The following is a 12,906-nucleotide window of genomic DNA, read 5'->3' on the forward strand; positions in this document are numbered from 1 at the left end:
GCAGACAGCGTCCCCTTTTAACACATTATGGCAGACAGCGTCCCCATTTTTACACAGTACGGCAGACAGCGTCCCCCTTTTTACACATTATGGCAGACAGCGTCCCCATTTTTACACAGTACGGCAGACAGCGTCCCCCTTTTTACACATTATGGCAGACAGCGTCCCTTTTTACACATTAGAGCAGACAGCGTCCCCGTTTTTACACATTACGGCAGATGGTGTCCCCCTTTATACACATTGCAGCAGCCAGCGTCCCCCTTTTTACACATTGCGCCAGCCAGTCCGCCTTTTTACATATTGCTGCAGCCAGGCCCTTTTTTTACATATTAAGGCAGACGGTGTCCCCCTTTTTACACACTGCGGCAGCCAGTCCCCCTTTTTACACATTACGGCACCCATTTCCCCTCTTTACACCTTGCGGCAGCCAGTCCCCCTTTTTACACATTATGGCAGCCAGTCCCCCTTTTTACACATTGCGGCAGCCAGGCCCCCTTTTTACACATTGCGGCAGCCAGGCCCCCTTTTTACACATTGCGGCAGCCAGGCCCCCTTTTTACATATTACGGCAGAATGTGTCCCCCTTTTTACACATTGCGGCAGCCAGTCCCCCTTTTTACACATTGCGGCAGCCAAGCTCCCTTTTTGCATATTACTGCAGATGGTGTCCCCCTTTTTACACATTATGGCAGACAGTGTCCCCGAGAGAGAGAGAGAGAGAGAGAGAGAGAAAGAGAGAGAGAAAGAGATAGAGAGAGAGAGAGAGAGAGAGAGAGAGACTTACCATCTCCCCGCTGACAGGCTCCTCGTGCTGGCAGCTCCCTTGGTGCAGGCATCGGACATGGAGGAGGAGGGAGGGGGACTGGAGCAGCAGCAGCGCTATTTCATTGGTAGTAAGCGCCGCTGCAGCAGTCCCATCTCCTTCCGTATTGGCTGCCCGGCGCTGCTGTGGATGCTGGGATGGAGGAACCGCATCCCAGCATTCACAGCAGCGCCGAGCAGCCAATACGGAAGGAGAGGGGACTGCTACAGCGGCGCTTACTACCAATGAAATAGCGCTGCTGCGGCTCCAGTCCCCCTCCCTCCTCCTCCTTCTCCACTGCCCGGCGCTGCTCTCTCCTCCACAGGCGGCATGTAATGAGTCAATTTGACTCATTACATGCCGCTGGCCGTGCGCCCTCAGGGCAACTGCGCTGTGTGCCAGGCCCACTTGGCACACGCGTAGTTACGGCCCTGACTGGCAGATGGGATGTCAGCTGTCACTATACAGACAGCGGCATCCCGTCTTATGAAATTCCGGCAGCCAGGCAGTGAGTGCCCTCGCAGGCTTGCCACGCTTCAGGCCCAGTGGCTTGCTTCGCTCGCTACAGGTTATATTTCCACTTGTTTGGTGGTGTGGACCCACCAACCAAGTGGGAATACCCTGTGTTTGTCGGGGATTCCAGCCAGCGGCATTTCAACAGCTGTCGGGATTCCGGCGTCGGTCTCTCAAATGCTGCTATCGTAACAGCAGGTATATTATCTGTATCCCATAGAAATATCTTTAATAAATAAATAAATAATTATGCTTAGTTGTGTGGCAACAAAACATATTGACAATAGCCATGAAGGATATATTCTGGGCTACTGACAACCTATCAGGAATCAGCATTCAGCGGTATCTCACTTACTGGCTCGCTGGTGCGCGGGCTTCCGGAGGTCGCGTCCCCGGCTTGGTGCTGCATGAGTGTTCTGTCCGCGGTGCACAGAACCTATTGCCGCTGTGCACCCTTGGGTTCTGTCTGGCTTGTGCCCCACTGTGTTCCCACCATCTGTGCTACATGGACGCTACCATGACACTTGCGGTCAGCTAACCTGAAACATCCAATTCTGCACTGTGTCTGCACACATGACTCAAGCATCCAATGCCTGCTGAACATCGGCTCAGTCTCACTGCCTTGAACAACCTGTCGCATCCAGTGCATAACATCTCCTGGCTTCTGTTCCTGGCTCCTGAGACTTCCTAGTGTCAGCTCCTCCGTAAAACTACAGGCACCAGCCATCCAGCTCTGCTACAGCTCCTTCCACATTTTGCTACCACTTCTAGTTGCAGTAAGAGACTCTCTCCAGGTGTTGCCTTTCCATACTCACCTGTGTGTTGTTATTCTACATTAGCACTGTGCTATCCATCCAGCACTAAAGCAACCAGCTTAAAAGTACCAACTGTCTCCTGCTAATAGCCTAGACCAGGGCTGGCCAAACCGGTCCTCGAGATCTACCAACAGTTCATGTTTTCCGGGCCTCCTGGAGATCTGTAGAATTGTCAGTTAGGATTGAATGCAGCACATCTTAATTAGTAATGACTACACCTGTGCACCAGCTAGGTGGTCTGGAAAATGTGAACTGTTGGTAGATCTCGAGGACTGGTTTGGCCAGCTCTGGCCTAGACTTACTCTGTGGTTATTGTGTATTTCTAACTGACTGTGTGATCTTATTACAAATTGCTATCGGTTTCCAGGCCGATTACAAGAGTTACCAATTGCCTGTATTATTCCGTCACAAATTACCATCAGTTTACAGGCCGATTATCGGTTGTATTACTTACATTCAAAGTATTGACTCTAGTTGCTATTGTTTTCCAGACCGATCCATTGTATGTGACTTTTTAACTAAAGACTCTGTCAGCTTCCATGCTAAGATTCTCTTGCATTTCCCATTTGCTCCAGTGATTATTATACTCTGTGCTTTCAATAAAACATCACTGTGCACATGCGCAGGAACTTATTGCAGCCTCCTCGTTTCCTCCACTGCATCACTACTGACCCACTAGTGCCCCCTCCAGAAACAGACACAGACCTGACGCAACCTAGGCAATGGTAAATCATATAAAGCTTACTGCATACCTTCCAACATGACCCTCTCCAAGAGGGACACAATGCTCTGCTTCTGGACTTTTCTCTTAATTTATGATTGCCAGTACCTGTGTTGAACAGGTTAATGGATAAGAAAGGTGTTTCAGCACAGGTGATGGCAATCATAAATTAAGAGAAAAGTCCAGGAGCAGAGTATTGTGTCCCTCCTGGAGAGGGTCATGTTGGGAGGTATGTTACTGTATGTTGACTGTTCATGCCCTTTGAAAGAATGCTGGTCTTGTGTAGGTGCAATTTACCAAGAATGTACTGTAGCAAATGCAATTAAGGCCACTACATGACTACTAAGCAGGGATTCCTAGACACTAGCAATCTGTTCAGGTCAGATCTTAAAATTTCTGAACTATAAGAAAAAAAAAAAATTTTTTTTCTTAAGTTTTAATCTCTTTATCAAATTAATATGACCAGATTTTACATTTGGCTACACAGGATGAGTGGCTGTTGTCTAAATAAGTACTGTTTAAATTATTTATTTCATTATTTACCTTTCACGTTTTCAAGAAGTCCATTACAGGGTCCCACTAAACTGACCAGACCGCTCTGTTGAAAATGCACTGCAGCCTCAACTTGCCTATAGTGCATTGTTAAACAACCATTCCATGCAGACAAATCCAAAACGGTCCATTCAACTCAGAATAGGACAGAGATATGCAAATTACATACATTCACATCTACGAATGCACTGTATGCTAAAACTCGCTATTTACATCAGTGCAAAGACACTGTCTGACTCAGAATCAGCCCCATAATGAGGATATGGTGATAGATTGTTTCAAAATACAGTAAGAGATTATGTAACACATGGGTCTTCAACCTGCTGCCTTCCAGCTGCTGTGGAACTACACATCCCAGCATGCACAGCCTCAGTTTTAGCATGCCTTAATAGCAAAACTAGAGCAGGGCATGCTGGGTTGTGTAGTTCCACAACAGCTGTAGGGCCGCAGGTTGAAGACCCATTATGTAATATAATAAGTCGAGATGAGCGGGTTCGGTTCTCCGAGATCCGCACCCCCCCGAACTTCACCTATTTTACACGGTTCCGATGCAGCCTTGGATCTTCCCGCCTTGCTCGGTTAACCCGAACGCGGCCGAACATCATCATCCCGCTGTCGGATTCTCGCGAGATTCGTATTCTAAATAAAGAGCCGCGCGTCACGGCCATTTTCACTCGAACATTGGAGATTGACCGGAGAGGACGTAGCTGCGGTCTCTCCCTGAAAAGCTCCGTATCTGTGCTCAGTATGCTGCAAATATCTGTGCTCAGTGTGCTGCAAATATCTACGTTTTCTGCCTGAAAATGCTCCATATCTGTGCTCAGTGTGCTGCATTTTGGTGACCAGCAGTATACATATAGTACAGTACAGTAGGCCATTGCTGTATCTTGCAGCTCTGTGTGAAGTATACTATCTCTGTGCTGCATTATTGTGAGCAGTATATAGTAGGACAGTGCAGCATTTTGGTGACCAGCAGTTTACATATAGTACAGTACAGTAGGCCATTGCTATTGATATATTACTGGCATAGAATTCCACACATTAAAAAATGGAGAACAAAAATGTGGAGGGTAAAATAGGGAAAGATCAAGATCCACTCCCACCTCATGCTGAAGCTGCTTCCACTAGTCATGGCGAGACGATGAAATGCCATCAATGTTGTCTGCCACGGCCGATGCCCAATGTCATAGTAAAGAGCATGTAAAATCCAAAAAACAAAAGTTCAGTAAAATGACCCAAAAATCTAAATTAAAAGCGTCTGAGGAGAAGCATAAACTTGCCAATATGCCATGTACGACACGGAGTGGCAAGGAACGGCTGAGGCCCTGGCCTATGTTCATGGCTAGTGGTTCAGCTTCACATGAGGATGGAAGCACTCATCCTCCCACTAGAAAAATGAAAAGACTTAAGCTGGCAAAAGCACAGCAAAGTACTGTGCGTTCTTCTAAATCACAAATCCCCAAGGAGAGTCCAATTGTGTCGGTTGCGATGCCTGACCTTCCCAATACTGTCCTTTGCGAGGAAGATGAAATATCACAGCAGTCATCCTGCTGCAAAGCGGATAACTCAGGCCTTGGCAGCTGTGTTGGTGTTAAACATGTGTCCGGTATCCACCGTTAATTCACAGGGAATTAGAAAATTTCTTGAGGTAGTGTGTCCCCGGTACCAAATACCATCTAGGTTCCACTTCTCTAGGCAGGCAATACCGAGAATGTACACAGACGTCAGAAAAAGAGTCACCAGTGTCCTAAAAAATGCAGTTGTACCCAATGTCTACTTAACCATGGACATGTGGACAAGTGGAGCAGGGCAGGCTCAGGACTATATGACTGTGACAGCCCACTGGGTAGATGTATTGCCTCCCGCAGCAAGAACAGCAGCAGCGGCACCAGTAGCAGCATCTCGCAAACGCCAACTCATTCCTAGGCAGGCTACGCTTTGTATCACCGCTTTCCATAAGAGGCACACAGCTGACAACCTCTTACGGAAACTGAGGAACATCATCGCAGAATGGCTTGCCCCAATCTCCTGGGGATTTGTGACATCGGACAACGCCACCAATATTGTGCGTGCATTACATGTGGGCAAATTCCAGCACGTCCCATGTTTTGCACATACATTGAATTTGGTGGTGCAGAATTTTTTTAAAAACGACAAGGGCGTGCAAGAGATGCTGTCGGTGGCCCGAAGAATTGCGGGCCACTTTTGGCATTCAGGCACCGCGTGCCGAAGACTGGAGCTCCAGCAAACACTCTTGAACCTGCCCCGCCATCATCTGAAGCAAGAGGTGGTAACGAGGTCGAATTCAACCCTCTATATGCTTCAGAGGATGAAGCAGCAGCAAAAGGCCATGCAAGCCTATACATCTGCCTACGATATAGGCAAAGGAGGGGGAATGCACCTGACTCAAGCGCAGTGGAGAATGATTTCAATGTTGTGCAAGGTTCTGCAACCCTTTGAACTTGCCACACGTGAAGTCAGTTCAGACACTTCCAGCCTGAGTCAGGTCATTCCCCTCATCAGGCTTTTGCAGAAGCAGCAGGAGAGATTGAAGGAGGAGCTAAAATGGAGCGATTCCACTAGGCATGTGGGACTTGTGGATGGAGCCCTTCATTCGCTTAACCAGGATTCACGGGTAGTCAATCTGTTGAAATCAGAGCACTACATTTTGGCCACCGTGCTCGATCCTAGGTTTAAAGCCTACGTTGTATCTCTCTTTCCGGCAGACACAAGTCTTCAGATGTTCAAAGACCTGCTGGTGAGACACTTGTCAAGTCAAGCGGAACATGACCTGTCAACAGCTCCTCCTTCACATTCTCCCGCAACTGGGGCTGCGAGGAAAAGGCTAAGAATTCCGATCCCACCCACTGGCGGGGATGCAGGGCAGTCTGGAGCGAGTGCTGACATCTGGTCCAGACTGAAGGACCTGCCAACGATTACTGACATGTCATCTACTGTCACTGCATATGATTCTGTCACCATTGAAAGAATGGTGGAGGATTATATGAGTGACAGCATCCAAGTACAGACAGTCCGTACGTATACTGGCAGGAAAAAGAGGCAATTTGGAGGCCCTTGCACAAACTGGCTTTATTTTACCTAAGTTGCCCCCCCTCCAGTGTGTAGTCCGAAAGAGTGTTTAGTGCAGCCGGTCACCTTGTCAGCGATCGGCGTACGAGGTTACTTCCACAAAACGTGGAGAAGATGATGTTCATTAAAATGAATTATAATCAATTCCTCTGTAGAGACATTCACCAGCAATTGCCTACAGAAAGTACACAGGGACCTGAGATGGCGGATTCCAGTGGGGACGAATTAATACTCTGTGAAGAGGGGGATGTACACAGTGAAAGGGGTGATGAATCGGATGATGAGGAGGAGGTGGACATCTTGCCTCTGTAGAGCCAGTTTGTCCAAGGAGAGATTGATTGCTACTTTTTTGGTGGGGGCCCAAACCAACCAGTCATTTCAGCCACAGTTGTGTGGCAGACCCTGTGGCTGAAATGATGGGTTTGTTAAAGTGTGCATCCTGTTTATACAACATCTTGCACATCTTGTCCATCTTGCACCTCTCTTTTTTTTTTTTTATCTCTGCATCATGTGATGTTTGGGGCTAATTTTTTTAAGTGCCATCCTGTCTGACACTGCAGTGCCACTCCTAGATGGGCCAGGTGTTTGTGCTGTCCACTTGGGTCACTTAGCTTAGTCATCCAGCGACCTCGGTGCAAATTTTAGGACTAAAAATAATATTGTGAGGTGTTCAGAATAGACTGGAAATGAGTGGAAATTATGGTTATTGGGGTTAATAATACTATGGGATCAAAATTACCCCCAAATTCTATGATTTAAGCTGTTTTTGAGGTTTTTTGAAAAAAACACCCGAATCCAAAACACCCGAATCCGACGAAAAATTTTCAGGGAGATTTTGCCAGAACGCGTTCGAATCCAAAACATGGCCGCGGAACCGAATCCAAAACCAAAACACAAAACCCCAAAAATTTCCGGTGCACATCTCTATTAATAAGTATTATGCCACAATGCATACCAAGCACAAAATAAATAATTGGTATTATGTGCCAAATCCCAACCAGAGCAAACAAAACTGCAACTTGTAATGTCACCTCCTATACTACTCTAGGCTTATGTTCTCCAGGTTGTTAATTATAATGACCAAACAAAAGGTCAGTTTTACCAATAGGAAAATCCCGTCTCACAACAGCAGATAGAGGGTCTAATTCACGTTTGTACTCAAATGCAATTGCAACTTTCTAGGCTACGGAACTGCTAATGCTTGCAAATTAAGCTGCCGCCCAGAAATGAAGGGACTCCCACTGCAGCCATTGCAAGCTCATTCGTACTTGCATACACATTTGCAGCCTATACACAAAAATGAGGAACATCGAGCTTAAGGGTAGGACTATTGCTACGCAGGCTGGACATGACAGTAGCGATGCAGTAGCCATGTTTTTGCATGTACAGTATGAACTTGCAGCTGATGGCAGATGTACACCCCAAAAATGTCTTTGACACAGCTGCATTTTCTAACCACTACCTGTAAACAGCTCCAAAAGGTTACTTCCTGTCAATCACTTTTCCATGAAATCCTCGTTGTGAGTGGGATCACAGTGCCACCATGGTGCATGCGCACTTTAATTGCAGAACATGTGCAGTCTGATAATAATTGCTCCATTGCATGAACAGCGGACATTGAGTACCAACATGAATTAGGTCCAAAGCCTGTAGTGTTGGGTTGCACATTAGCAAAGCATGATACTGTACATCATAAAAATGCAGAAAACATAAGAGCATATCATGTAAATGTAAGCGGATCAGTATATGGTACGAAGTCTGCGCCCGTGCAAGTAAATCCCTGCTTACCTCTGTATACGTCTTATGCACTGCCCTCAACCTGGGCTTCTGGGGTCGCTTCTTCGGAGCCCTCCCCGCCGTGGCCCAGCCGGAACTCGACGGCTAGAAAAGGACAAGAAACAGTCTTACTGCGGGGCCACTGGTTCCCTCCAGGGAATAGGTGGCACACCGGGGCAGCTGCGACGTTCACCGATTAGGTGAATGTCATCATCGGCCCGTGGGCCTCAGCTACCCAATCATCACCTATTGGCACTTGCGCACCGAGGTGTGAGCGGGTCCGCTAGGCCTAGCGGGATCCTGCAACCGGTGCTCGACACGGACAAATACACAACTCACAATTAGTACTTACGCAGGCAATCTTGTCAGCTTGCTTGAAGCGCCCCTCCGCTCCTGGGGAAAAAGGACGACAGCAACCTCCCTACAACTAAACAACGGCTAACAACAAACTGAGCCTAATTGTTAGAAACTACAACTTATTGGGCCGGCTACGTCTCCTAATCACTAACAGGTCAAGCAAGTGCAAGTTCAAATGCGAATACATTTATTATGAGGAGTACCTTGTCATCCGGTCCGTCACAGGTTCTGCTGCCCCTCCTGGTGAGGCCCCACTCCCCACGGTCCTTACCCACCTGGGAGCGTACACCCGACGCGAGGGTCAGCCGACCCTCCGCGCCTCACCTACAGCGCACCCCGCCGAGCGGCCGCACAGCACACTCGTCGAGGTACGCAAGGCACGGGGTTCCACCTATTAGGTCAACAGCCCGATGGTGTTCTCCTCCCCTGGTGGGTCTGTTACCGGGTCACCTTGTAATACCCTAATGCCCCACAGGCCTAGTGCCTGGCTTGCGCCCCGGGCCTAGTGCCCGCCTAACTGGCGCCCGTTGGGTGACCTGGGCCTAATACCCAGGGTCACCTTATTCGTCCCACTTGGCCACAAGGACTCAACAGTATGCCCCACGGGCCAGGAGGACCCGACTCGGTGCCCACGGGCCGGAGGGGCCCGACTAACTACCCACAGGCCGAGAGGGCCTGACCATGCCCACGGGCCTAGTGCCCGAACACCCGGTGGTCTAGTGGTAGGAGGCTCGGCGCGAGGCCGCTTACCGGGCCGTTGGGAGAGGCCGCGGTGGGGAGCTTCGTTAGCTCTTTCGCTTCCCACACACCGCGGCACTCTCCGCCGGGACTTCCGGTGGGCTCCTCTGTCCTGGCCGTTCCGACGTCTTCGTCCTCTTCCCGGGCGTAGACAGGTTCTTCCAGCTGTGACCTCTTCTGTCTTCTTTTGCCGCTTCCGGGCCGCTCTCGTCGTCGTCGCCGCCGCCGCTTCTGCCGCTTCCCGGGCACCGCCGCCGTCTTCTTTCTTCTTTTTCTTCTGGAGCTCTTCTCTGCTCCGTCCCCGGCGCCGACTGACTGCTCCCGCTCCGCTGCGTCTGTTATAAGACGCTGGGAGGGGGCGGAGCTATGACGCGACGAGCCTCGATTGGCTCGTCGCGGCATGTCCTGATTGGCTGACCGGGCGCGAGCCCTGATTGGCTCCCGCCCGGCGCCGCTCCGTGCCGCGATTGGAGGGGCCTGAATCCCAACGGATGCAAGCCCCTCCGCACTCGGGACCCGCCGCAATGCCGCCGCCGACCGAGGGAGTGGGGGCAAGCAACTGCCCCCGTCCCCCGCAACCCGCTGCCCTCTCACATTTCCCCCCCCTGTTTCCTTTGTAGTCCCTACAAAAATGCGAGCTGCGGCCCACTCAAAATCTGGGTCCGCAAAACGGGGGGACGGCACCCCAAGGGTAGTTCGCGTCGACCGCCTGGGCAGGGTTGCGGAGGCGGGGACGGGAACTTCTGACACCGAAGTCACCAGTTCTTCACTCCCGGCCGACTCTCCCGATAGTGGAGGCCCCGGGACCCCTTCCGGCGGCGGCATCCACCAATCATCCTCCTCCGGGTCCGGAGTGTTCCCTGAGACCGTCTCCAGGGGAAGCAGATCCTCAAATAGGCAGGGACGCAGCATGTTCCTATGTAAGGTGCGGGCATGCCCACTCCCGTCTTCGGCCTTTACTTCGTAGACGGGGTTGTCAGGAGACACTCGCCGCTGCACAACGTAGGGCATCACCTCCCACCGTTCGCTCAACTTGTTCCCAGGACGTTTCTCGCGGACTAGCACTCTTTGCCCCTCCGCGAACGGTCCTCCTAGTGACCTCCCGGGGCTGGGGTGCAGGTTGGACCCGATGTTCCCCGCTGCCACCTCCTGGGCGAACGTCAGGCGGCGTTTCTGTTCCTCAATCCACCCACTGTGTGTCCACTCTTCCTCCTCCGCCGGTAGAGACAGATCGAGGTCCTGCAGGTCCTTCTCAGGTCGGCCGAACATCAGGAAATACGGCGAGAACCCAGTGGTCCGATGCACTCTGTTATTGTAGACCCACACCAATTCTGGAACGAAGTCGGGCCAACGTCGCTTCTTGTCAGCCTCCAGGACCCTCAGCATTTGTAGCAACGTCCGGTTGAATCGTTCGCAGGCCCCATTCCCCTGGGGGTGGTACGGGGTGGTCCTTGATTTATTCATGCCATAGGTGCGACACAACCGCTCCATCACCCGCCCCTGGAAGCACGCACCTTGATCCGAATGGAGGCGCTCCGGGCAGCCGTACCGCCGGATGAAATGCTCCACAATGGCCCTAGCCGCCGTGTCGGCCGTCTGGTCCCTGGTAGGGACAACCACTGTGAATTTGGTGAAGTGGTCGGTCATGACAATGGCATACTGGCACCCACGCACCGACTCTCCGATCAAAACATAGTCCACCATGAGGAGCTCCAGGGGTCTGGTGGTCCGGATGGTCTGCACCGGTGCCCGTTGTTCGCCACCTTTGGTGACTGCACACCTCCTACAGGTCTGACACACGCTTTCTACCAGGGTCTGCAACCCCGGGAAGAAATACTGTCGGCGGACCCATTGCAGGGTCTTCTCTGTACCAAAATGGGCGCCTTCTTCGTGGGCCTCTGTCACCAGGCCACGGGCCGACTCGCGGGGTAGAACCACCTGCCATACTTTCCGGAGCTCATGCTCGAGGTAAGCTTGGCGGCACAACACCCCTCCTCGTACGGCCAGTCGTTCCCACTGACGTACCAGCCTCCTGCCCCACGGGCTAAGCCGCAGCCTCTCCGCGGAGGTCGGCCAGTGGTCCCGCTCCTTCCACCCCCGTACATACCGCACCTCCGGGTCTTGCCCTTGGGCCGTAGCCCAGTCCGGCAAGGTCTGCTGTAGAAGAATCCCGCGTGCTGCCTTGGGCCCGTCCGGGCTGGGGGTCATCCGGGTAAGGTCAGGCATCTCCTGACCCTCTCTCTCTTCATCCGTGGGCCCCATAGGTAGCCCTACCGGATAGCGGGACAGGGCGTCTGCGTTGGCATTCGCCTTACCCGGCCGGTATCGAATCTTAAAGGAGAACTTGGCCAAGCGGGCTACCCAACGCTGCTCCAGGGCGCCCAACTTGGCCGTATGCAGATGTGACAGGGGGCTGTTATCCGTGACCACTTCGAAGTCGGTGGCGGTCAAGTACTCTGCAAACTTCTCGGTGACCGCCCAAACAACTGCCAGCAACTCCAGCTTGAACGAGCTGTAGTTGTCAGGGTTCCGCTCCGACTCCCGGAGACTCCGACTCCCATATGCGATGACTCGCTCCTGGCCCTCCTGTAACTGGGAGAGGACGGCCCCCAGGCCTTGGTGACTTCCGTCGGTGTATAATATGAATGGCTTATCGAAGTCCGCATAAGCCAGCACGGGTGCCTGGGTGAGGGCTTGTTTAAGCCCCGTGAAGGCAACCTCCTGTGCTTGGTCCCACGCCACTGCCCGATTCCGCACATCCGTGGCAACACCTCGCAACAGTCCATGCAGAGGGCCGGCAATTTTGGCAAAATCCCGAATGAACCGCCGATAATAGCCCACCAACCCCAGAAACGCCCTCACCTCCGTCACGTTGCCCGGGGTCTTCCATTCCTGGACTGCGGCAATTTTATCGGGGGTGGGCCGCACCCCTTCCTCTGAGACTACATGGCCCAGGTACTCCAGGCTGGACTTCAGGAGGTGGCACTTCCTTGGCTTCCATTTGAGGCCGTATTGCTCCAATCGCTGGAGCACTTGTTCCAGCCTCTGCAAGTGTTCCTCCAGGGTGGGGGCGAACACTATGATATCATCCAGGTAAATGAGGATTGCCTCGAAGTTCAAGTCCCCGAGACAGCGCTCCATAAGGCGCTGGAACGTGGCCGGTGCATTGGAGAGCCCGAAGGGCATTCGACAAAAATCAAAAAGCCCCATGGGCGTCACGAACGCCGTCTTCGCCTGATCCTTCTCCGCAACGGGCACCTGCCAGTACCCACTGGCCAGATCCAAGGTGGAGAAGAAGCGCGACTTCCCCAGGGCCGCCAACGACTCCTCAATGCGGGGCAAGGGATAAGCGTCCCGGACGGTGCAGCTGTTTAACCTCCGGTAGTCCACGCAGAATCGGATCGTCCCGTCCTTCTTCTTGACCAGCACGATGGGGGCAGCCCATGGGCTCTTACTCTCCCTGATGACGCCGTTGGCCAACATCTGCTGGATCATGGTCTTAACCTCTTGGTACAGCTTCGGGGGAATCTGCCGATAGCGCT

This window comes from Pseudophryne corroboree, chromosome 9, assembly GCF_028390025.1.
Source record: "Pseudophryne corroboree isolate aPseCor3 chromosome 9, aPseCor3.hap2, whole genome shotgun sequence".
NCBI lineage: Eukaryota > Metazoa > Chordata > Amphibia > Anura > Myobatrachidae > Pseudophryne > Pseudophryne corroboree.